Raw genomic sequence first — 25,045 nt, 5'->3', positions numbered from 1 at the left:
GGAGGTCGCTACTGATGATGTTACCTAGCCAGGTAATGAAATGTCTGGATAGCAAACCTACACCCTAAACCAGATTATAGTCCAGCAGGTTTACTTGGAAGCACTAGCTTTCAGAGTCCTGCTTCATCATCGGGTCGTTGTGGAGTGTAAGATCATAAGACAGAATTATAGCAAAAGTTTACAGTGTGATGGAACTGAAATTATATATTGAAAAAGACCTGGATTGTTTGTTAAGTCTCTCATCTTTTAGAATGAGCATGTTAGTTTCAGTTCTTTCACATGTAAATCACAGAACATTTAAAAGTTACGTTCTCAAGTGAACTTAAACAATTGGTGTCATGTCGGCCCAGATAATGCATTTAAGATGTGAGCTGTCCTGTGTGAGACTGTGCCACAATGGTCAGACTGATTCTAATCTAAAAATGGATTTACAGAATCTTACATGGATTCATGCAGTTTTTGAGCGAAGTAAAATGTAATTCTGCAAGTACAAATGTATGTGTGGGGTTGGGGGGAGCGGGGGTCATGAATGTGTGTGTGTGTAAAGGGGTAAGTCTGTGAGAGGGTGCATGTGGGGGTGTATGTGTGAGCGTTTGAGAGAGGGTCTGCGTGAGTATACGTCTGTCAGAGTGTGTATGTAGGAATGTCTGAGTGTGTATGGTGCAATGGGGTCACCTGTAGTGTGACATGAACCGAAGGTCCCACTTAAGGCAATCCCCATGGGTACCGAACTTGGCTATCAGCCTATGCTCAGCCACTTTTCGTTGTTGCCTGTCCCAAAATCCGCCTTGGAGGACGGTCACCCAAAGGACTGAGGTCAAATGTCCTGGACGGCTGAAGTGTTCTCCGACTGGGAGGGAACACTCCAGTCTGTTGACTGTTGTGTGGTGCCCAATCATTCATTGTTGTAGCCTCTGCTTGGTCTCGCCAATGTGCCATTCCTCAGGGCATCCTTGCCTGCAGTGTATGAGAGAGACAATGTTGGCTGAGTTGCATAAGTACCTGCCACTTAGGAGGTGTCCCCACGCGTAATTGTGATATCTGTGTCAACCCTCTGACACGTCTTGCAGTGTCCACTGTGATAAGGTTGTATGGGGATGTACTGAAAGCCTGGCAGTTTGCTACGAACAATGATCTGTTTGAGGTTTGGCAGTTGTTTAAAGGCAAGCAGTGGAGGTGTGGGGAAGGTCTTGGTGAGGTGCTCATCCTCATTGATAATGTGTTGCAGGTTGCGAAGAACGGTGTAGTTTTTCAGCTCCTGGGAAGTACTGGACAATGAAGGGTACCCTGTCAGTTGCAGCTCGTGTATGTCTCCTAAGGAGGTCATTACGGTTCCTTACTGTGGCATGTCAGAGCTGGCTGTCGATGAGTTGATCATTGTACCCCGTTCTTATGAGGGCATCCTTGAGTACTTCCAGGTGCCCGTCACGTTCCTTCCTGAACAGATCCTGTGTATGTACAGGGCTTGTCCATAGTGGATAGCTATTTTAATATGTTTCAGGTGGAAGCTGGAGAAGTGTAACATTGTGAGGTTATCCATGGGTGTGCGATAGTGAGGTGCATGTGTCCAAGAATGAGACAGATAATAGAGTGTAGTCCATGGTGAGCATGATGATGGGATGAAACTTATTGATATCACTGTGTCGTTGTTTCAGTGACTCCTTGCCATGGGTCCAGAGGAAGAAAATATCATCAATGTACCTGGTGTATAGTGTTGGTTGGAGGTCCTGCGTAGAAAAGAAGTCTTGTTCGAACCTGTGCATGAAAATATTGGCATATTGGGGTGAAAATTTGGTCCCCATGGCTGCTCAGTGTGTTTGGATGAAGAATTGGTTGTCAAAGGTGAAAATGTTGTGGTTGGGGATAAAGTGGATGAGTTGTAGGACGGTGCTTGGAGATTAGCAGTTGTTGGTGATGAGTACTGAAGCTGTTCCCGCAATGCTGTCATTGTGGGGGATGCTGGTGTAGAGCGCTGAAACATTGTAAAGAGGAATGAGCCCATCAAGGAACTGGAACGGTCATCACAGAGGGGCAACCAAAGAAGGAGTCAACTTGGACCCTACCGGAGGACTACTGCCCTGGGCTTGACATGCAAGCCCTATCCGTACACAGGATCTGTTCAGATGAGAAGGAACATGACGGGCACCTGGAAGTACTCAGGGATGCCCTCATAAGAATGGGGTATGATGCTCAACTCATCGACCGCCAGTTCTGATGTGCCATAATAAGAAACCATAATGACCTCAGGAGGCAAACATTTATTCCTGATTAAGGGCTTTTGCCTGAAACGTCGATTTTGCTGAAGCTCCTCGGATGCTGCCTGAATTGCTGTGCTCTTCCAGCACCATTGATCCAGAATCTGGTTTCCAGCATCTGCAGTCATTGGTTTTACCCTGAGCTGCAACCGACAGGGTACTCTTCATTGTCCAGTACTTCCCAGGAGCCGAACAACTACACCATGTTCTTTGCAACCTGCAACACATTATCAATGAGGATGAGCACCTTGCCAAGACCTTCCCCACGCCTCCACTTCTCGCCTTTTAAAGAACCACCAAACCTCGAACAATAATCTGTTTGTAGCAAACTGCTAGGCTTTCAAGGCAACCCCATACAACCTTATCACAGTGGTCACTGCAAGACATGTCAGAGGGTCGACACAGATACCACAATTACACATGGTGACACCTCCCACATGGCAGGTACACATGGGACTCAGCCGACGTTGTCTCTCTTGTATGCTACAGGCAAGGATGCCCTGAGGCATGGCACATTGGCGAGACCAAGCAGAGGCTACGGCAATGAAAGAATGGACATTGCACGACAGTCAACAGACAGGAGTATTCCCCCCAGTTGGAGAACACTTCAATGGTCCAGGACATTCGACCTCAGACATTCAGATGACCGTCCTCCAAGGTGGACTTCAGTCCAGGTAACAATGAAAAGTCTTCGAGGAGAAAGTGAGGACTGCAGATGCTGGAGATCAGAGCTGAAAATGTGTTGCTGGAAAAGCGCAGCTGGTCAGGCAGCATCCAAGGAACAGGAGAATCGACGTTTCGGAAGGGCTTATGCCCGAAACGTTGATTCTCCTGTTCCTTGGATGCTGCCTGACCTCCTGCGCTTTTCCAGCAACACGTTTTCAACAATGAAAAGTGGCCGAGCAGAGGCTGCTAGCCAAGTTCGGCACGAATGGGGATGGCCTCAACCGGCACCTTGGGTCCATGGCACACTACAGGTGACCCTCTTGCACTATACACACAGATAGATGTCCGCATACACGCGCACACGGACATGTGCGCACAGACCCTCTCTCATATGTTCACACATGCACCTTCTCACAGACTTACCCCTTTACACTCACGCATACTCACAGACGTTCATAACCCCCATTCTCTCCTCCTCCTGCTCCCCTATCCACATGCCCCCACATAGACACACAGGTTTGTGGGGTGAAATAGTACTTGCAGGATTACATTTTACTTTGCTCAAAAACTGCTTGAATCCATGTAAGATTCTGTAAATCCATTTTTAGATCAGAATCAGTCTGACCATTGTGGTACAGATAGTCTGACACAGGGAGTTCACGTCTTAAATGCATTACCCTGGGCCGACATGACACCAATTGTTTAAGTTCACTTGAGAACGTAACTTTTAAATGTTCTGTGATTCACATGTGAAAGAACTGAAACCCAACATGTTCGTTCTAAAAGATGAGAAACTTAACAAACAATCCAGGTCTTTTTCAATATATAATTTCAGTTCCATCACGCTGTTAACTTTTGCTATAATTCTGTTTTATAATCTTGCACTCCGCAATCACCTGATGAAGGAGCAGTGCTCCAAAAGCTAGTGCTTTCAAATAAACCTGTTGCACGACAACCTGGGGTTGTGAGATTTTTAACTTAGTACTAAATCCCGTTTAAATTCTGATTTGTTTTACTTTGACCAAATGTGTATGGCGGTGAAGTACTGGCATATCAAGCATGACTTTGCAATGCCCATGTATCCACAGTGTATAAGCAGCTTTCTCCTCGTTAAAAAGTGAACCAAAAAACTGTTAAACATGGGTGGACAGGCCATAATAAAACACGAGAGATGTGCAGCTGAAAACAGCACCCAGCCAAATTGAATTTTAAGATTAATTTGATTGAAAACTAAAAAAAACTTTGATTTCTGTAAATATCAAAAGTCAGTTGGAAAAATGTATCTACAAATGGAAAATATGGTGCACCCATCAGTAACCTTATATTTTGATTAAACTGCGCAAGGGGTGGTCATTCGACCCATCATGGATATACAGGCCGTTTGGAAAGCCAATTCAATTGCTTATCCACTCCACCACTCCTCCTGTAACACTGCAAACTGCCCATTTAATGTTATACATGGCCACTGATGGGAGGAAGTGAGGACTGCAGACGCTGGAGAGAGTGTGGTGCTGGAAAAGGGCAGCAGGTCAGGCAGCATTCGAGGAGCAGGAGAATCGATGTTTCGGGCATAAACCTCGTTCCTGATGAAAGGGCTTTTGTCGGACTTTCCTGCTCCTCGGATGCTGCCCGACCTGCTGTGCTTTTCCAGCACCACACCCTCGACCCATGGCCACTGCTGACATTTTGTACTTGCTGTTTGTTTGTTTTTCCCCTGTGAACTACGTTGGATGAGAGTTACTGACGGCGGGCCGCTGTTTGCTACCTGTTCAGCTGCTCAGTGAAAATGAGCCGTTTGGCAGCTGCCTCAAACCTGCACTATTCACAGCGGCACCATTATCTGAAGGGAGTCCCGTCAGTGTAAACTGAGGGCCTATTTTTAACTGTTGTTATCTTTGGATCACTCCTATTTTAGAAGAGAATTTATTTAGTAAGTGAATGAGACTGATGACAGCTGGCTGTTGTCTCAGACAAAAAGCAAGCCCCCATTCAGCTCTGAAGGCGAGTTTGGGATGAGTAGCTTGGCTTTCTGTCCATTTTGTTCGAGCTGCCAAAGCGCGCGGAAGCTGAATGATGCTGCGTCTGGTTGCTGGATATTAGACTAACTTTACCCTGACTCTTTAACCCAGGTCAGTGACTCAAAGTTTACAATTTGTGTTTCAAACCAATACATTAGACTGGCAACTCATCATTCTGCAGCATTCCAAATTAGTTGACGCGCGTGTTTACAAATTCTGTATAATTTGGTAAAGTTTAAGATTCAGTGACAGATGCTGATACAGATCTGAATTGAGAAATGCTGTTTTGAAAACATGAAGGTCTAATTGCTGCCTCCGGGTGGGCAAATGAATCGAGCTATATCTTAAATGGACCCTGTAATGTATGGTACTAAACCACACAGACCAGTGAAAGGTTAAACGAAAACAGAAATTGCTGTAAAAGTTCGGCAGGTCTGGCAGCATCTACGCAGAGAAATCGGAGTTAATCGAGTTACCCTTCCTCAGAATTCAGTGCAAGATTAAATTCAGTTCCGAAGTCATTGACTCTAAACGCTAACTCTGTTTCTCTTCCCACTGATGCTGTCCGACCTGCTAAGTTGCCCGAGCACTTCCATCTTATATTTCAGATCTCCACCACCCGCTGTATTTTGCATTTATTAAATTCCTTCTCTGTGTTGTTGTCTGGGTCTAGAATTTGCCCAAAGGGAGCAAATATTTAAAACAAAAGAGTTCGGCAGTTATAAATGACATAACAATCGTGCAGCGTTATCTCCTACTGTTAGTCAGCGGTATTTGTGATACGTGAGGCTGGGGGGAATCTGACGATGTGGCCAGAGTAAACTCTTGTGAAAAGAACCTGTAACTTTACATAGCTCCCTGAGAAACTGGCCCTTCTGCATCCATCTCTCACTAACAGCAAAGTGCTGCAAGAGCTAGCCACATTGAAACTGTACTCCTGGAGTTAACAGGGGAGGAGAAAATGTTCAAACCTTTGAGTGCAAATATGTTAAGCCTTTCAGTCACCAAGTGTGAAAACATAGAAAGAGATAATGACGCGGTAATTAAGTAAAACTGAGCATCTGACTCGCTATTACCATGGGAAAATCTTTTGAAAGACTCTGCTTATGCCATTCGTTATCTTTACAAAGGAATTTCTTTTGGCATGTCTGTAAGTCCCGCCTTTTCATATCTGAACCTTTGACTTACTGTCACTTTGTGTCAAATTAATCTCTGAAATGCTTCGGTATATTTCACCACTTTAATCACGCGGTTTTGTGATGTTTTCGACCGCGGTAGTTTAGTTTAATATTTCCAGTTATGGGTTTTTATTTTCGTCCATTATCCACGTTCATTTCCTACTTCGTTTTGCCCAGTCTCAAGGCAGTCCTAGGTGCAGGTAGCGTAAAAAAGACACAATTCTGCCGAACTAAACAAAGAGCTGAGAATGCTGGAGATGTGAAATAAACAAAAATGGGAGCGGCGGTTGATCTCAGCAGGTCTGGCAGTATCAGTGGAGAGAAAAATAGTGAATGTTTCCAGTCCAGTGACTCTTTAGCATTAACGCTGCCCTCTCTGTACACATACTGCCAGACCTGCTGAGTTTCCCGAACACTGTCTGTCTTTGTTACAATTCTGCAGGAAATGGGTGAGCTGATTCGGGACATATTGGCAGGCCAATTAATTTTGTGTCTGCCCGCTAAATTCACTACAGCGTCCGGGGGCCAGTGAGTCATTGCCCATTGCACTGAGTCACAGATTCAGGTCAGCCAATCTCGCTGCCACTATTAGCACCGAGATTGCCTCTTCTAAGGCAACAGCAGCAACAGTTCTACCTCGATAAGCCTTACAGATCACAACGGCGTGCTAGCTGCATCATAGATGTCCCTGGGCCTTGCCGAGGAACAACGAATTTTCCCAATCAGAATGCCCCCTTTCGTGTTGTTGTGTGGGGCAACTTGTTCAGTTGATTGAGCTTCCCCCAATACTGATTGTCATCAATTTATATTGTAGAAAACCGTCTTTAATGCTGTCGGTGCAGAGAGAGGTGGGCACCTTGGGGGATACTACTTTTTTTCTCTCTCCGACTCCCTGTTGATGTTTTCCCCGCCCTCTCTCTCTCTCTACTCCCACCCTCCCTCCTCCTCCACTTTTTGACTTTAGCATCGCCCTTAACAGGCTTTGCTTGCAAACATTCAGTTTTCGGAAATATTTTATAAACATTTGGTTGTTTTCCTGATGGTCGAAGAAAGATTATATTTTATGATAATGAACTCTGTTCACAACTGTGTCTTTTTCTGTCTCGCTACCGGGTATATGAAAAAAATTCAACCACCAGTGATTTGGGGAAAACAAAAAGAATAACAAAAAAAAGCCTGGTTCTCCCAAAAAAGCCAAAACATTCTCCAGGAACCTTGATGTTTAAGACACATTAGAAGACTGTTGATGCAGGAGGTGATGGGCTTGTCATGGAGATGTACAACACGGAAACAGACCCTTCGGCCCAACTCGTTCATGCCCACCAGATATCCCAACCCAATCTAGTCCCACCTGCCAGCATCTGGCCCATATCCCTCCAAACTCTTCGACTTGTTGGGAGACAAAATGGAGATAATTTTACTCTGTCTTTGATCGGAGACCTCTTGTAACTAACAGGCCAAAATATAAATTGTTGCCACTCCTCCATACTGACAGCCTTCCCTGTGACAAATGGCCCCAATCAGCTAATGAATAAGATAATGTTAGCTGCTTAGTTCCATTAAGTCTCAGCATCTGGCACACTTTTAGATCACAACGACAACTGTTTTCTGGATATAACTAGAACTCTCAGCAAAACCAAGAGGTTAGAAATCACCAGGTAAATGATTATGGTTACTGTTAGCAGTTCATCTTTTATTCATTTATGGAATGTTGGCATCGCTGGACTAGTATCTATTGCCTGTCCCTACTTGTCCCTGAGAGGATGATGGTGAACTGTGCTGTAGGTTGGGTAGTCCCTAATGTCATTAAGAAGGGAATTCCAGGATTTTGACCTAGCAACGATGAAGGAATGGTGATATATTTCCAAGTCAGGGTGGTGAGTATTCAAGGATACATATCCTATCAAAAAGATAGGCAGGTGGGCAGAGGGGGTGGGGTTGTCTTATGAGTAAGAACTGAAATTAAATCAATAGTAAAAACAAAGTAGGGTCAGAGGGTTTAGAATCTGTGTGGGTAGCATTGAGGAACAGCAAAGGTAAAATAAACCATAGTTGGATTCATGTACAGGCCTCCAAATAGTCATCAGGAGCCGGGGTGCAAGCTGGGGTGCTGAGATGGGAACCTAAATTGTAGTTCGAGTAGACATGAGGTTGAGAGTAGTCAGGTCCAAAATATGGTTTCAAGGTAACAAGAGGGCACTGGCAAGCAAGAAGTTGGTTTGAAATGTGTCTCCTTCAATGCCAGGAGCATCCAGAATAAGGTGGATGAACTTTCAGCATGGGTTGGTACTTGGGATTTCGATGTTGTGGCCATTACAGAGACATGGATAGAGCAGGGACAGGAATGGTTGTTGCTGGTTCTGGGATTTAGATGTTTCAGTAAGAACAGAGAAGATGGTAAAAGAGGGGGAGGTGTGGCATTGTTAGTCAAGAACAGTATTATGGTTGCAGAAAGGACATTTGAGGACTCATCTACTGAGGTAGTATGGGCTAAAGTTAGAATCAGGAAAGAAGAGGTCACCCTGTTGGGAGTTTTCTATCGGCCTCCAAGTAGTTCTACAGATGTAGAGGAAAGGGTAGCAGAGATGATTCTCGATAGGAGTGAGAGTGGCAGGATAGTTGTTATGGGGTCTTTAACTTTCCAAATATTGACTGGGAATCTACAGTTCATGCACTTTAGATGGGTCAGTTTTTGTCCAATGTGTGCAGGAGGGTTTCCTGACATAGTATGTAGACAGGAGAAAGTGAGGACTGCAGATGCTGGAGATCAGAGCTGAAAACGTGTTCCTGGAAAAGCGCAGCAGGTCAGACAGCATCCAAAGAGCAGGAGAATCGAGGTTTCGGGCACAAGCCCTTCTTCAGGAATGAAGAAGGTCTCATGCCCAAAACGTCGATTCTCCTGCTCCTTGGATGCTGCCTGACCTGCTGCGCTTTTCCAGCAACACACTTTCAGCATAGTATGTAGACAGGTCAACAAGGGGCGAGGCCACATTAGTTTTGCTACTGGGTAATGAACCCGGCCAGGTATTAGAATTGAAAGTAGGTGAGCACTTTGGTGATATTGACCACAATTCAGTTATGTTTACTTTAGTGATGGAAAGGGATAGTGTAAACCACAGGCAGGAGTTATAGCTGAAGGAAGGCAATTATGATGCGATTAGGCAAGATTTAGGATGCATAGGATGGGGGAGGAAATGGCAGTGGATGGGCATAATTGAAATGTGGAGTTTATTCAAGGAACAGCTACTGCAGGTCCTTAATAAGTATGTACCGTTGGGCAGGGAGAAGTTGTCGAGCGTGGGAGCCGTTGTTTACTAGGGAAGTTGAATCTCTTGTCAAGAGGAAGAAGAAGGCTTATGTTGGGATGAGATGTGATGGCTCAGTTAGGGTGCTTAAGAGGTACAAGTTAGCCAGGAAAGACCTAAAGAAAGTGTTAGGAAGAGCCAGGAGAGGACATGAGAAGTCATTGGTGGACAGAATCAAGGAAAACCCTAAGGCTCTCTATAGGTATATCAGGAAGAAAAGAATGAAAAGAGTAGGATTGGGGCAAATCAAGGATAGTAGTGGGATGTTGTGTGTGGAATCAGAGAAGATAGGGGAAGCGCTAAATGAATATTTTTCATCAGTGTTCACACTAGAAAAAAATAACGTTGTTGAGGAGAATACTGAGATACAAACTACTGGACTACATAGGAATGAGGTTCACAAGGAGAATGTGTTAACAATTCTGGAAAGTGTAAAAATAGATAAGTCCTTTGGGCTGGATGGGATTTATCCTAGGATTCACTGGGAAGCCAGGGAGGAGATTGCCAAGCCTCTGTCTTTCATCTTTATGTCAACATTGTCTACAGGAATAATGCCAGAAAACTGGAGGATAGCAAATATTGTTCCTTTATTCAAGAAGGGAGTAGAGACAGCCATGATAATTATAGACCAGTGAGCCTTACTTCGGTTGTTGGTAAAGTGTTGGAAAAGGTTAGAAGAGATAGGATTTATAATCATCTAGAAAGGAATAAGTTGATTAGGCATAGTCAGCATGGCTTTGTGAAGGGTAGGTCATGCCTCACAAGCCTTATTGAGTTATTTGAGAAGGTGACCAAACAGGTGGATGAGGGTAAAGCAGTTGATGTGGTGTATATGGATTTCAGTAAGGTGTTTGATAAAGTTCCCCATGGTAGGCTATTGCACAAAATACGGAGGCATGGGATTGAGGGTGATTTAGCAGTTTGGATCAGAAATTGGCTAGCTGTAAGAAGGTGGTGGTTTATGGGAAATATTCATCCTGGAGTTCAGTTACTAGTGTACTGCAAGGATCTGTTTTGGGTCTGCTGCTGTTTTGTCATTTTCAGAAATGACCTGGATGAGGGCGTAGTGGGATGGGTTAGTAAATTTGTGGATGACACTATGGTCGGTAGAGTTATGAATAGTGCAGAAGGATGCTGTTGGTTACAGAAGGACATAGGTAAGCTGCAGAGCTGGGCTGAGAGGTGGCAAATGGAGTTTAATGCAGAAAAGTGTGAGGTGATTCATTTTGGAAGGAACAACAGGAATGTGGAGTACTGGGCTAACAGTAAGATTCTCGGTAGTGGAAATGAGCAGAGAGATCTCGGGGTCTATGTACAGAGATCCCTAATATTTGCCACCCAGGTTAATAGGGTTGTTAAGAAGGCATATGGGGTGTTAGTTTTTATTAGTAGAGGGATTGAGTTTCGGAACCATGAGGTCATGCTACATCTGTACAAAACTCTGGTGCAGCTGCACTTGGAGTATTGTGTCCAGTTCTGGTAACCGCATTATAGGAAGGATGTGGAAGCTTTGGAAAGGGTTCAGAGGAGATTTACTAGAAAGCTGCCTGGTATGAAGGGAAGGTCTTACAAGGAAAGGCTGAGGGACTTGAGGCTGTTTTTGTTGGAGAGAAGAAGGTTGAGAGATGACTTAATTGAGACGTATAAGATAATCAGAAGGTTAGATAGGTTGGACAGTGAGATCCTTTTTCCTCAGATGCTGATGTCTAGCACGAGGGGACATAGCTTTAAATTGAGGAGTGATAGATATAGGTCAGATGTCAGAAGTAGTTTCTTAATTCAGAGGGTAATAGGGGCATGGAATGCCTTGCCTGCAGCAGTAATAGACTCGCTGACTTTAAGGGCACTTAAATGGTCATTAGATAGTTCAAAGTTTGGGAGAAGATTTGTAGCTCGGGTGCTCGTTGTTGTGGTTCTGTTCGCCGAGCTGGAAATTTTTGTTGCAAACGTTTCGTCCTCTGTCTCGGTGACATCCTCAGTGCTTGGGAGCCTCCTGTGAAGCACTTCTGTAGTGTTTCCTCCGGCATTTATAGTGGCCTGTCCCTGCCGCTTCCGGTTGTCAGTTTCAGCTGTCCGCTGTAGTGGCCGGTATATTGGGTCCAGGTCGATGTGTTTATTGATGGAGTTTGTGGATGAGTACCAAGCTTCTAGGAATTCCCTGGCTGTTCTTTGTTTGGCTTGCCCTATAATGGTAGTGTTGTCCCAGTCGAATTCATGTTGCTTGTCGTCTGCGTGTGTGGCTACTAAGGATAGCTGGTCGTGTTGTTTCGTGGCTAGTTGATGTTCATGGACATCAACTAGCCACGAAACAACACGACCAGCTATCCCTAGTAGCCACACACGCAGACGACAAGCAACATGAATTTGACTGGCACAACACTACCATTATAGGGCAAGCCAAACAAAGAACAGCCAGGGAATTCCTAGAAGCTTGGCACTCATCCACAAACTCCATCAACAAACACATCGACCTGGACCCAATATACCGGCCACTACAGCAGACAGCTGAAACTGACAACCGGAAGCGGCAGGGACAGGCCACTATAAATGCCGGAGGAAACACCACAGAAGCGCTTCACAGGAGGGTCCCAAGCACTGAGGATGTCACCTCGACAGGGGATGAAACGTTTGCAACAAAAATTTCCAGCTTGGCGAACAGAATCATTAGATAGTCACATGGATGAAAATGGAATTGTTAGATGGACTACAGGCTGATTTCACAGGTCAGTGCAACGACAGCATGGTGGCACAGTGGTTAGCACTGCTGCTTCACAGCGCCAGAAACCTGGGTTCAATTCCCGCCTCGGGCAACTGTCTGTGTGGAGTTTGCACATTCTCCCCGTGTCTGTGTGGGTTTCCTCCCACAGTCCAAAGATGTGCAGGTTAGGTGAATTGGCCATGCTAGATTGCCTGTAGTGTTAGGTGAAGGGGTAAATGTAGGGGAATGGGTCTGGGTGGGTTGCTTTTTGGAGGGTTAGTGTGGACTTTTTGGGCCGAAGGGCCTGCTTCCACACTGTAAGTAATCTAATCTAATCTTTAAAAAAACATTGAGGGCCGAAGGGCCTGTACTGCATTGTAATGTTCCAAAAACCAGGAGGTAGAAAAGATGTGTAGGAAAGGCAAAGTTACAGTGATCATGGGGGATTTCAATATGCAGGTGGACTGACAAAATCAGGTTGGTAATGGATTGCAAGAAAATGATTTTGTGGAATGTCTATGAAATGGCCTTTTGGAGCAGCCTGTGGTGGAGCCCACTAGGGAACAGGCAATACTGGATTCAGTGCAGTGCAATGAAGCAGACTTGATAAGGGAGCTTAACGTGAAGGAACCCTTAGGAGGCAGTGATCACAATATGATTGAAGTTACTTCGCAATTTGAGAGGGAGAAGATAGTATCAGATAGATACTATAGCTGAATAAATACAACTACAGAGGCATGAGAGAGGAGCTGGGTAGAATTGACTGGGAGAGGAGCCTAGCAATAAGGACAGTGGAGCAGCAATGGCAGGAGTTTCTGAGAGTAATTCAGGAGACACAGCAGAGATTCATCCCGAGGAAAATGAAGCATGGTACAGGGAGGATGAGGAAACCATGGCTGACTAGAGAAGTTAGGATAGCATAACAGCAGAAGAGAAAACATATAATGTGGCGAAGGACTGTGGGAAACCAGAGGATTGGGAAGCATACAGAAAGCAACAGAAAAGAAATAAGGAGGGAGAAAATTAAATATGAAGGTAAGCTAGCAAGTAATATAAAGGAAGACTGTAAGAGGTTTTTTTAGATATATAAAGGGAAAAGAGAGGGAAAAGTGGACATTGGGCTGCTGGAAAATGACGCTAGAGAGATAGTAATGGGGAACAAGGAATTGGCTGAGGAACTGAATAATTACTTTGCATCAGTCTTCACTGTGGAAGACACGAGTAACATCCCAAAAATTCAAAAGAGTGTGGAGGCAGAGCTGAGTATGGTGGCCATCTCCAAGCAGAAGGTGCTAGAAAAACCAAATGGCCTAAAGATGCGCCAGATACTCTACACCCCAGAGTTCTAAGCGAGATAGTGGAGGCATTACTGGTGATCTTTTAGGAATCACTAGAGTCAGAGAGGTCCCAGAGGACTGGAAAATCACTAACATGACACCCCTGTTAAAAAAGGGAGTAAGGCAAAAGACAGAAAATTACACACCGATTAGTTTAACCTCAGTCATTGGTAAGATCCTGGAATCCATTGTGAAGAATGAGATTTCTGAATACTTGGAAGTGTTTGATAAAATAGAACAAAATCAAGATGGTTTCATTGAGGAGAGGTCATGCCTGCCAAACCTGCTAGAATTCTTTGAGGAAGTAATGAGTAGGTTAGACCAAGGAGAGCCAATGGATGTTATCTACTTGAACTTCAAGAATTTTAATAAGGTGCTACACAGGAGGCTACTGAGTAAGATAAGGGTCCATGGTGTAAGAGGCAAGGTGCTGGCATGGATAGAAACTTGGCTGTCTGGCAGAAAGCAGAGAGTGGGGACAAAAGGATCCTCCTCAAGATGGCAGCCGGTGACAAGTGGTGTTCTGCAAGGCTCAGTGTTGGGACCACAACATTTCACTTTATACATTAACGTTCTAGATGAAGGAACTGAGGGCATTCTGGCTAACTTTGCAGAAAATGCAAAGATAAGGTGGAGGGACAGGTAGCATTGAGGAGGTGGGGAGGCTGCAAAAGGATTTGGACAGGTTAGGAGAGTGGGCAAAGAAGTGGCAGATGGAGTACAGCATGGTAAAGTGTGAGGTCATACTCTTTGGTAAGAAGAATAGAGGCATGGACTATTTTCGAAATGGGGATAAAATTCAGAAGTCTGAAGTGCAAAGAGCCTTGGGAGTTCTAGTCCAGGATTCTCTCAAGGTAAACCTGCAGGTTGAGTCAGCAAATAGGATGGCAAATTCAATGATGGCACTTATTCTGAGAGGACTGGAATATAAAAGCAGAGATGTACTTCTGAGGTCTGATAAGGCTCTGATCAGACCACATTTGGAGTATTGTGTGCATTTTTAGGCTCCATATCTCAGGAAGGATGTACTGGCCTTGAGGCATGTTCAGAGGAGGTTCATGAGAATGGTCCCAGGAATGAACAGCTTAACGTATGAGGAACGTTTGAGGACACTGGGTTTATACTCGATAGAATTTAGAAGGATATGGGGAGAACTAATTAAAACAAACAGAATACTGAATGGCCTGGACAGAGTAGATGTTGGCAAGATGCTTCCATGGATAGGAGAAATGAGGACTCGAGGGCACAGCCTTAAAGTAAGGGGACAACCTTTTAGAACGGGGATAAGGAGAAACTTCTTCAGCCAGAGAGTGGTGAATGTATGGAATTCATGGCACAGAAGGCTGTGGAGACAAGGTCATTTAGTATATGTAAGACTTGAGATAGATAGGTTCTTAGATATCAAGGGGATCAAGGGTTACAGAGAGAAAGCAGGAGAATAGGGATGAGAAACTTATCAGCCATGATTGATTGGCAGTGCAGGGTCAATGGGCCGAATGGCCTAATTTCTCCTCCTATATCTTATGGCCTTATGGTGAGTGGCTCAGATGGGTATTTGCAGATGGCAGTGTTCCTGAGGATCTGCTGCCCTTGTCCTTCTGGATGGAAGTGATCATGGATTTGGAAGGTGCTTTCTAAGGAACCTCAGTAAACCACTGCATCTTGTAGATCATACACGTTGTCGGAGCAGCACCCGTTTAGGTAAATGGGGAATATTCCATCACATTTGTGACCTATAACTTGTAGAAGCTGGGTAGGCTGCAGGATTCCTGGCCTCTGACCTGCACTTGTAATCACCACACTTATACAGCTAGTCCAGTTCAATTTCTGGTCAATGATAATCCCTAGGATGTTGATAGTTGGGGTTTGGTGATAGTAGCACAATTGAATGTCAAAGTTCAGTAGTTAGATTGTTTTTTATTGGAGATGGGCGTTGTCTGGCACTTGTGTCAGCCAATCTAAATATCATCCTGGAATTGCTTCATTTGGAAACAGATTGTTTCAGTATCTGAAGAGTTGTTGATAGTGCTGAACATTATGCAGTCTTCAAAGAATATCTCCACTTCTGACCTTATGATGGAGGGAAGGTAATTGATGAAGCAGCTGAAGATGGTTAGGCCTAGGACACCGCCCTGAGGAACTTCTGCAGAGATGCTCTGGAGTGGATATGACTGATCTCCAACAACCACTTTCTGCCAGCTATGACTTCAACCAGAGAAGAGTTTTTCCCAGGATTCCCATTGACTCCAGTACTGCTAATGTCTTCAATTCCACACTCAGTCAAATGTGGCCTTGAAGTCAACCTAACCACACTGCAGCAATTCAATTCTTTTGTCCATGATTGAGCCAAGGCTGTAATTAGGTTGGAGCTGAGTGGCCCTGGTGGAACCCAAACTGAGATGGTTATTGCTGAGCAAATGCTACTTGACTGCACTGTCAATGGCACCTTCCATCACTTTACTGATCATCAAGAGTCTACTGATACCATGGTAATTGGCTGAGTTGGATTTATCTTGCTTTCTGCTTACAGAACACACAGAGTTAGGGAGATACCAATCTTGTAACTGCACTGGAATAGCTCAGCCAGGGGTGCAGTAAGTTCTGAAGCACCTGTCTTCAGTACCAGTACCAGTACCAGTTCTCAGAGCCGATGTAATAAATTCAGAAGGGGAATGTTGGCTGATGATTGCATAATGTTCATCACCGTTCGTGACTCCTCAGACACTGAAGCAAATGCAACAAGATCTGGACAATATCCAGGCTTGGGCTGACAAGTGACAAGTAAGATTTATACCACATAAATGCCACTCAATGACCGTCTACAGTAGGAGGCAATCTGACCACCGCCCCTTGACATTCAATGGTGTTATCATCACCGAATTCCCACAATCAATATCCTGATGGTTACCATTGACCATAAACTCAACTCAACCTGCAATATAAATACAGTGGCTACAAGAGGAGGTCAGAGGTTAGAAATACTGTGGCACGCAATCACGTCCTGATGCCCCAAAGCCTATTCATCACCTACGAAGCCTAAGTCAGGAGTGTGACGGAATAATCCCCACTAGCCTGGATGGGTGCAGTTCCAACAACACTCAAGGAGCTTGACACCATTCAGGATAAATCAGATGGCTTGATTGGCACCACATCCACAAACATCCACTCCTTCCATCACCGATGCTCAGTAGCAGAGTTGTGTAGCATCTACAAGATGCTCTGCAGAAATTCACCAAAGATCCCTAGATAGCACCATCCAAAGCCATGCACTTCTATCTAGAAGGATAAGGGCAACAGATACATGGGAACACCACCACCTACAAGTTCCCCTCCAAGCCATTCTCCCTCCTGGCTTGGAAGTATAACGCTGTCGCTGGAATTCCCTCCCTAATGGAATTGTAGGTCACCGAGAGCCTGTGGACTGCAGCGGTTTGAGATGGTAGCTCACCATCACCTCCTCTTAACGGCAACTTGGGATGGGAAACAAGTGCTGGCCAGCCAATAGCACCCATGTCCCACAAGTGAATTTTTTAAAAATCCATACCCGTTGCAGTATCCAGTACCTCCAACCATTTCTTGATGTCACATGTATTGAATTGAATTGGCTGAAGACTGATATCTGTAACACTGAGGACCTCTGGAGGAGACCAGGATGGATCAACCACTTGGCCGTTCTGACTAGAGATTGTTGTAAATGCTTCAACCTTATATTTTGCATTGATTTCCTAAATGATGGGGGGATATGTGGAGTTGCTTCCCCCAGTAAGTTGTTTAATTGTCCACCATTATTTATGACTTGATGTGGCAGAACTGCTGACCTTAGATCTGCATCTTTGGTTGTGGATCAGTTGACTCTGTCTATTACTTGCTGCTTGTGCTTTTTGGCACGCAAATGGTCCTGTTTTGAAGTGAACACCTCATTTTCAGATATGTCTGGTGCAGGTCACAGAATTCCCTCTTGTACCCTCCATTGAAGCAGGATTGATTCCCCTGCATTGGTGCTAATAGGAGAGTAGGGACTATGCAAGTTTTGGATTGTGTTGGAGCACCATTCTGCTGCTATTGTTGGCCTATGAGGTCTTATGGATGACCAATCTTGCGAGATCTGTTCAAAGTCTGTCCCATTTAGTGCCACACAAGACAATGTAAGCTATTTACAACATGAAGGTGGAACCTTTGGTTTTTTTGCCCCTCAAAGTATTGTCCCAAATCTTCTTTGAGGCTGTCCTCATCACCTCTTTCTCAAATAACTAAATTCCTGGATGTCCCTGACCTTGCAAACTACTTCTTTGCCTCTCACCTCCTCTTGTTCTTTGATGTGGTGGTGCCTGTGTTGGACTGGGGTGGACAAGGTCAGAAGTCACACAAAACCAGGTTGTAGTCCATCAGATTTATTTGAAATTACAATCTTTTGGAGCGCAGTTCTCAGTTGTAAAATACTTTGGATAAATACTTCAGTTGTTAGTTGGTAAATGCACTGAACTGAGGTGTTAACTGTTGTCTGTGTTTACTGAACAGAACTGGAGTGATAGCAGCAATATGATGCCACTAGAACAGGGCAAGAAATCAGCTGAATTGTGAATCAGTGAGCTATGTGGGAAGGCACAGTTGTCAGTTGAGGAGACATAAAGGCTCAGTTGTGTTACTTAACATTTGCAGACTGGGCTCACTCAAAAAGATTGGCAGATTGCCTGTTGTGACAGAAGGGTGGCTGGCAGCTGTGAAATTGTACCCAATGACGGGGCAGAGAGATGGGGGAGAAGGGGAATTCAAACATGCTGTGTATTCATTACTACTAATTTAGAAGTGAGTTAATCACCACTTTTGCCACTGCAACAAATGCTGTGCACCTTTTTATACATGTAGGCAACGATTTCAAAATATTTTTCAAGTTGATTTTGGAAAATGAGTTGATTAACTATATTGTGAGAAGTTTCTGCCATGTGTTACATAGAATTAAATCGAATGTACAACACAGAAACACATCATTTGACCCAGCTTAGTCTGTGCTGATGTTTATACTTCACATCTCTCTTCCCAGTCTTTCAGCTAATGTTCATTTTTTTTCTTTCATATTCTGATGTAATTTCCTTTTAAAAGCACCTGAGCTGTTTGCCTTCGCCAGCTCCTGTGATATTGTGTTCCACTATCTAACTACACTGAATGAATACACTTCTCCTTATTTACCTAATGGATTTATTTGTAGTTGTCTTGTATTTATAGCCTCTGCTTTTGAATTCTCTCACAAGTGGGCAGATTTCTCCACGTTTTCTTAATTTCAAAATATACTTTATTCACAAGAAGAAACTTTATATGTGTTTCAGCAGAAAGATCTCAGACCGTGATCTTTCCCCACTGTGCCTTGGCAGCAGCTGCCCCAAGATTTAGTGCATCCTTCAGCACGTAGTCCTGGACCTTGGAATGTGCCAGTCTGCAACATTTGGTTGAGATCAAATCCTTGCTTTGGATGACCAACGAGTTTTGGGCAGACTAAAGAGCATCTTTCACCGAGTTGATGGTCTGCCAGGCGCAGTCAATGTTTGTGTGGGTGAATGTCCCGGGGAACAGACTATAGGGCACGGAGTCCTGCGTCACAGAGCTGCTTGGGATGAACCTTCACAAGAACCACTACATCTCTCTCCAGATTGTTTTTTGCAAAGCCACATTGCAGAAGGAGATGTGTGACTGTCTCACCCTGCCCCCTCCCCACAGCTGCTTCAAGGGCAGCATGGGAATATCTACCACATTCAACAGAATAATCTTCAAACACTCTCTCATCACTGCCTCTAGGGCAGGTTTTTCTAAAGAGAAAAGCCCAGTCTGTACAGTCGCTGTCTTCTCTCCATTCTGATACCAGCCTTGTAAATCCTGTATGCACATTTTCCTTACTTTTACATTGAGACCACCAAATCAAAAAAAAAGGACAGACAGGTGAATGAATTATATTAAAATCTTGTTAACATTTTAAAAAGTGTTCAACTTTGCATGATGATTTGGAAATGGAAAAGTATCACAAGCTATATTACGCATTTGTAGTGGTGACAAATATGGAGCAATTAAATTATTGGAACTCACATCCTGTAATTTGGTTCTAGTGTGTTTTTTAAAATAAAGTTAGTTTGTTTCACCTCCTTTACAATTGTTTCCCAGTTCCATCTTCCTCACTGATGTGACTGATCCTTTGCTTCTGTACAGTCCTCAACCCACTTCTGACCTTCTAACATTTGTAACTAATCATTTTCTAAGCATAAGGCCCAATAGATGGTTTCAGGAGACCGTAAGCATCAGAGATTCAGTTCTATCTTGGTGGAGACCTCACCCATTCAGTTCCAGCTGGTGACAAAAACTCTGATTTATGTTGACTGTCTTTCTATTCCTTCTAAGGGATGTCAGCATTGCTGGCAATGTCAGTTATTTAATGCTCATTCCTTAATATCATGAAAAGATGCCTGTGTGTGTGTGTGTGGGTGGGTTGGGGGGGAGAGAGGGGAGGTGGAATATGTTGCTAGGAAGTCAGAAAGTCTGTATGTATTTATTTGTTGATCGATTTAGCTTCCATCATTCATGTGATATGGGTATCACTGGCTGGGCCAGCATTTATTGCTGATGCCTAATTACCTGGTTTCTGGGTTAACAGTGCAGCAATAATACCACTAGGCCATTACCTCCCCAGGGCATCTCCCCACTCCTGTGGGCAACAAATCCTTAATAATTTGGAATTGTCCTACAGCTCTGTTGGTCGTTCTAATAATGTCAGGCTAGGTGCAGGCTGTGCTAAATTACATGCTGCACTGTGAACATTGTGATGGGAGTGGAGGAAAGCGGCCTGGGGTGGTTTAGGGAAGGTTAATACTGTGGTGTATCCTGGCCTGACATCATTACTGGCTGTACTGTGAAATGAATGACGCCTGGAGGAAGAACGCCTCATCTTCCGCCTCGGGACCCTTCAACCCCATGGCATCAATGTGGACTTCACCAGTTTCCTCATTTTCCCCTCTCCCACCTTATCCCAGTTCCAACCTTTCAGCTCAACACCATCCTCATGACCTGTCCCACCTGACAATCTTCCTTCCCACCTATCCGCTCCACCCTCCTCTCTGACCTATCAGCTTCATCCCCACCTCCATCCACCTATTGCACTCTCAGCTACCTTCTCCCCAGCTCCACCCCTTCCCATTCATCTCTCCACCCCCGAGGCTCCCAGCCTCATTCCTGATGAAGGGCTTTGGCCCGAAATGTTAATTTTCCTGCTCCTCGGATGCTGCCTGACCTGCTGTGCTTTTCCAGCACCACAAGTTTCTGGGAACAGCAAATACACTTGTTGATGGGTAAGGAGCAGTGACAGCCATTCTGTCTGTACACCCCAATTGTTTTGCAAATGCTTGACTGCAGCACTGGCCGAGTTCTGCAATACCCCAGCAGTCCCTTTGGTGAGGTTCACCTGAAATGTTCCCTGTGTGATAGATTGCTGACTCTGATCAATATGATCTATAATTATACATCGATTCCCAGTATTGCTCCCTCATTATTCAGATGCACCTGGAAGTAAACTGTTATTAATACTTCTACTTCCAACAGCTGCGACTCACTCCTTCCGATTTCATTGGATCAACCTCCCACCCTAGTTATACACATTGTCTTTTTGGTATTGGGTAAAGGTTGGTTGGTTATCAATGTGGGCATGCTCACATACACAGACATCCTTCACTTCTGCTCCACCACCCCAGCCATGCTGCTGTGTATGTCTTGGGGTCACCTGCAAGGGTTGAGGTGACCTGTTTGTTTTGGGAGTTAGTTTGGTGTGGACTTGATGGACCGAATGGCCAGCTGGGATCATCATTGAATGCTGCCAACTTCACCAAGTTGTCGTAGGAGAAAAGCCACTAGGAGTCTGGAGTAATCAGAAAATCTTAATCATAGATTGGCAAGTCTATTGAAAATTTTAGTTGCAGTAGTTATTTGTACAGCAGTTTCAGGGAATGGTGTCCCCTGTTTGATCACATTTTATGTCTATTCTTATAATCAGGTTTCTGTGCTGTATAATTATATTTATCATGAACATGCAACACATCCAAAGAGAGAAACACAATTTTAACATGATGAAAAGTTCATGTCATTTTATGATTATTATTATTTGTAAACTTGAGTTCTAAAGTGAATAGAACTATCTATAGCTTTGAGTTTGAATTGTATTTCTACAGTGTGAGCGTTAAGAAGGGAAAGGCATAGTTTAGTTTTATTAATCACTGAGAGCAGTGTCAGGTTTTTGGAAATGTGTTTGCATGCGTTTCAACTCGGCCTTTTGAAAAAAAATCATTTGAGGTGAGTAGTTCAGTGATTTAGAAAACAAAGGGGAGAGGAAGTATATAAAAGGTAACTGGGGAGTATGATGAGGTGAAAAATGCTATCTTAAGTGCATACAAGTTAGTACCAGAAGTGTACAGACATCTTTTCAGGAATCTAAGGAGGGAACTGGGTCAGACGTACATTGAGTTTGAAAGGATTAAACAAAGGAATTTTGATAAGTGGATGAGAGCATTGAAAATAGATCAAACACGACGTTTTTAGAGAGATTTTGGAAGCGTTTAAAAAAATTCACTTCCTGAAGTAGTGAGAACTCTTGTGGAAAAACAAGGATTAGAAACAGAAACGGCAGACCATTATGAGTTGGTTCAGAAATCAAAGTTTGGCTTCTGAGATCAATTTCAATCTGTCAGAGATAGAAATTGGGGAAAAGAGAAATCCTCAGGTGGTCAGGGAAAAGGAGATAGTATTGAAAATAATAAGGATAGTTTACCACAGGGTAGAAAGGAAAATCATGAGGGGGAAAGAGAAGTGAAAATGCTCAGGTATTTTCCCTGCAATAAAGTAGGCAGCATGAAGTTGCAATGTTGGTAGTTTAGGAAAGGCGTTGGGTAGACGAATGTGAGAAAACAGAAGCAGCCCTTGAATTTTGTTGAAGTGGTAAATGAAAGCACAGTGGAAGCTAAAATATTGCAAAAAAATGTACAACTTGGTCAGAGGTTGGTTGAGAAGAAAGTGCCGGATCTCTTTAAAGAATTTACTTGCATGCATAATGTTTACTCATATATCCCAGGAGCAAGAGGTAAAGAAATTAAGATTTTAAGAGACACGGGAGCAAGTCAATCTTTGACGGTGAGAGATGAGATATATGATTCAGAAGTAGTATTGCCAGAAAAAGTGGAACTATATGGAATTCGTGGAGAGAAGAGCAGAGTTATATAAAGTGAGGTTGGTGAGTCTGGTGAAAAATGGTGATAGAGGTAATAGAGAAAATCTTGGTCCAGAAACACAGTTTATCCATTGAAAAGATATAGCTGCATCACAGGTAGGAGTGATGCTTACTGTGGTTGAAAAGCCAGTGGAAAATCAGTGGAAAATGAGCTGTTATAGGAAGTATAGCATGGGATTTTTCCTGGCTGTGTGGTAACAAGGTCACAAAGCCACAGATTATAGAGTCATAGTCATAGAGATGAACAGCATGGAAACAGACCCTTTGGTCCAACCCGTCCATGCCGACCAGATATCCCAACCCAATCTAGTCCCACCTGCCAGCACCTGGCCCATATCCCTCCAAACCCTTCCTATTCATATACCCATCCAAATGCCTCTTAAATGTTGCAATTGTACCAGCCTCCACCACGTCCTTTGGCAGCTCATTCCATACAGGTACCACTCTCTGTGTGAAAACGTTGTCCCATAGGTTTCTTTTATACCTTTCCCCTCTCACCCTAAACCTATGCCCTCTAGTTCTGGATTCCCCGACCCCAGAGAAAAGACTTTGCCTATTTACCCTATCCATGCCCCTATAATTTTGTAAACCTCTATAAGGTCACCCCTCAGCCTCTGACGCTACAGGGAAAACAGTCCCAGCCTGTTCAGCTTCTCCCTATAGCTCAATTCCTCTTACCCTGGCAACATCCTTGTAAATCTTTTCTGAACCCTTTCAAGTTTCACAACATCTTTCTGATAGGAAGGAGACCAGACTTGCATACAATATTCCAACAGTGGCCTTACCAATGTCCAGTACAGACGCAACATGACCTCCAAATTCCTGTATTCAATACTCTGACCAATAGCTAAAGCATACCAAATGCCTTCTTCACTATCCTATCTTTCAAGGAGATATGAACCTGCACTCCAAGGTCTCTTTGTTCAGCAACACTCCCTAGGACCTTACCATTAAGTGTATAAGTCCTGCTAAGATTTGTTTTCCCAAAATGCAGCACCTCGCATTTAGCTGAATTAAACTCCATCTGCCACTTCTCAGCCCATTGGCCCATGTGGTCAAGATCCTGTTGTAATCTGAGGTAACCTTCTTCGCTATCCACTACACCTGTCATTTGCAAACTTACTAACTGCACCTCTTATGCTCGCATCCAAATCATTTATGTAAATGACAAAAAGTAGAGGACCCAGCACCGATCCTTGTGGCACTCCACTGGTCACAGGCCTCCAGTCTGAAAAACAACGCTCCACCACCACCCTCTGTCTTCTACTTTTGAGCCAGTTCTGTATCCAAATGGCTAGTTCTCCCTGTATTCCATGAGATCTAACCTTGCTAATCAGTCTCCCATGGGGAACCTTGTCAAACGCCTTACTGAAGTCCATATAGATCACATCTACCGCTCTGCCCTCATCAATCCTCTTTGTTACTTCCTCAAAAAACTCAATCAAGTTTGTGAGACATGATTTCCCACGCACAAAGCCATGTTGACAATCCCTAATCAGTCCTTGCCTTTCCAAATACATGTACATCCTGTCCCTCAGGATTCTCTCCAACAACTTGTCCAGTTAAGTAGGAGGAGAAACTAATGAGTGAAGATAAGGAAGCTGAAGTTCAATTATCAGAAACTATGTTTGATCAAATGGCTGAGAAAAAAAGGAGCATGTGGAGGACAGTGAATATTTTTAATTCAGAGAAATTAGCTGAATTACAACAGAAAGATGAAAAACTAAACCAGTTGTATCAAAGAGCATACATAGAAGAAGTACCTAAGTGTATCCTAGAATGTTACTATATTAAAAATGAAAGACTGAGTACACAAAAGCCAAAGTCATGTTCTGGGGCCATGTTATTGGATATAGACAAATGGCTTCACGGGATGTGAAAACAAAGGTTAGTGGGGAGTTTCCCATACCTTTCACAAAGTACTACAATTCCTGGTACTGAATGTTTTTATTGGATGTTTGCACTGAATTTTAGCAATGTAATCTCCCGCTGAGTGACTTGTTGAAGAAATATAAAAATTTCAGTGGACAGAGTAATATCAGAAGGCATTTGACAGCCTGACAGTTGTGTTAACCACAGCCCCAGTGTTAACCACATCTAACTATGCAAAACACTTCAAGGTGGCTATCGATGCGAATGACATGGGTGTCATTGCTTTACTCTTGCAAGAAAATGATGAGAAGATAGAAAGGCCTACTGGGTATTTTTGAAGAAAATTGAATAATCAGTAACAGAACTATTCCACAATTGTAAAAGAGACATTGAGTGTGTTGTTAGCATTGCAACATTTCAACATTTCTATTACCAGTAATGCATCTGACACAACTGTATATAC

The 25,045-nt window shown here is 43.8% G+C and overlaps 1 protein-coding gene across 1 annotated transcript in view; it reads left to right on the top strand.

Annotated features, from left to right (window-relative positions):
- The first annotated feature begins 4,902 nt into the window (after positions 1 to 4,902).
- Positions 4,903 to 25,045, top strand: part of LOC148147929 (uncharacterized) — a 45,586-nt gene continuing 25,443 nt past the window's right edge. The window contains exon 1 of the mRNA XM_087994112.1: positions 4,903 to 5,050. The gene's annotated coding sequence lies outside the window, so the exon portion shown is untranslated. The remainder of the gene's footprint in view (positions 5,051 to 25,045) is intronic.

Source organism: Chiloscyllium plagiosum, unplaced genomic scaffold (genome assembly GCF_037043375.1).
Source record: "Chiloscyllium plagiosum isolate Xiang-an unplaced genomic scaffold, Cpla_swu_hap1 HiC_scaffold_14, whole genome shotgun sequence".
NCBI lineage: Eukaryota > Metazoa > Chordata > Chondrichthyes > Orectolobiformes > Hemiscylliidae > Chiloscyllium > Chiloscyllium plagiosum.
This window is presented reverse-complemented; position numbering and strand designations above follow the sequence as displayed.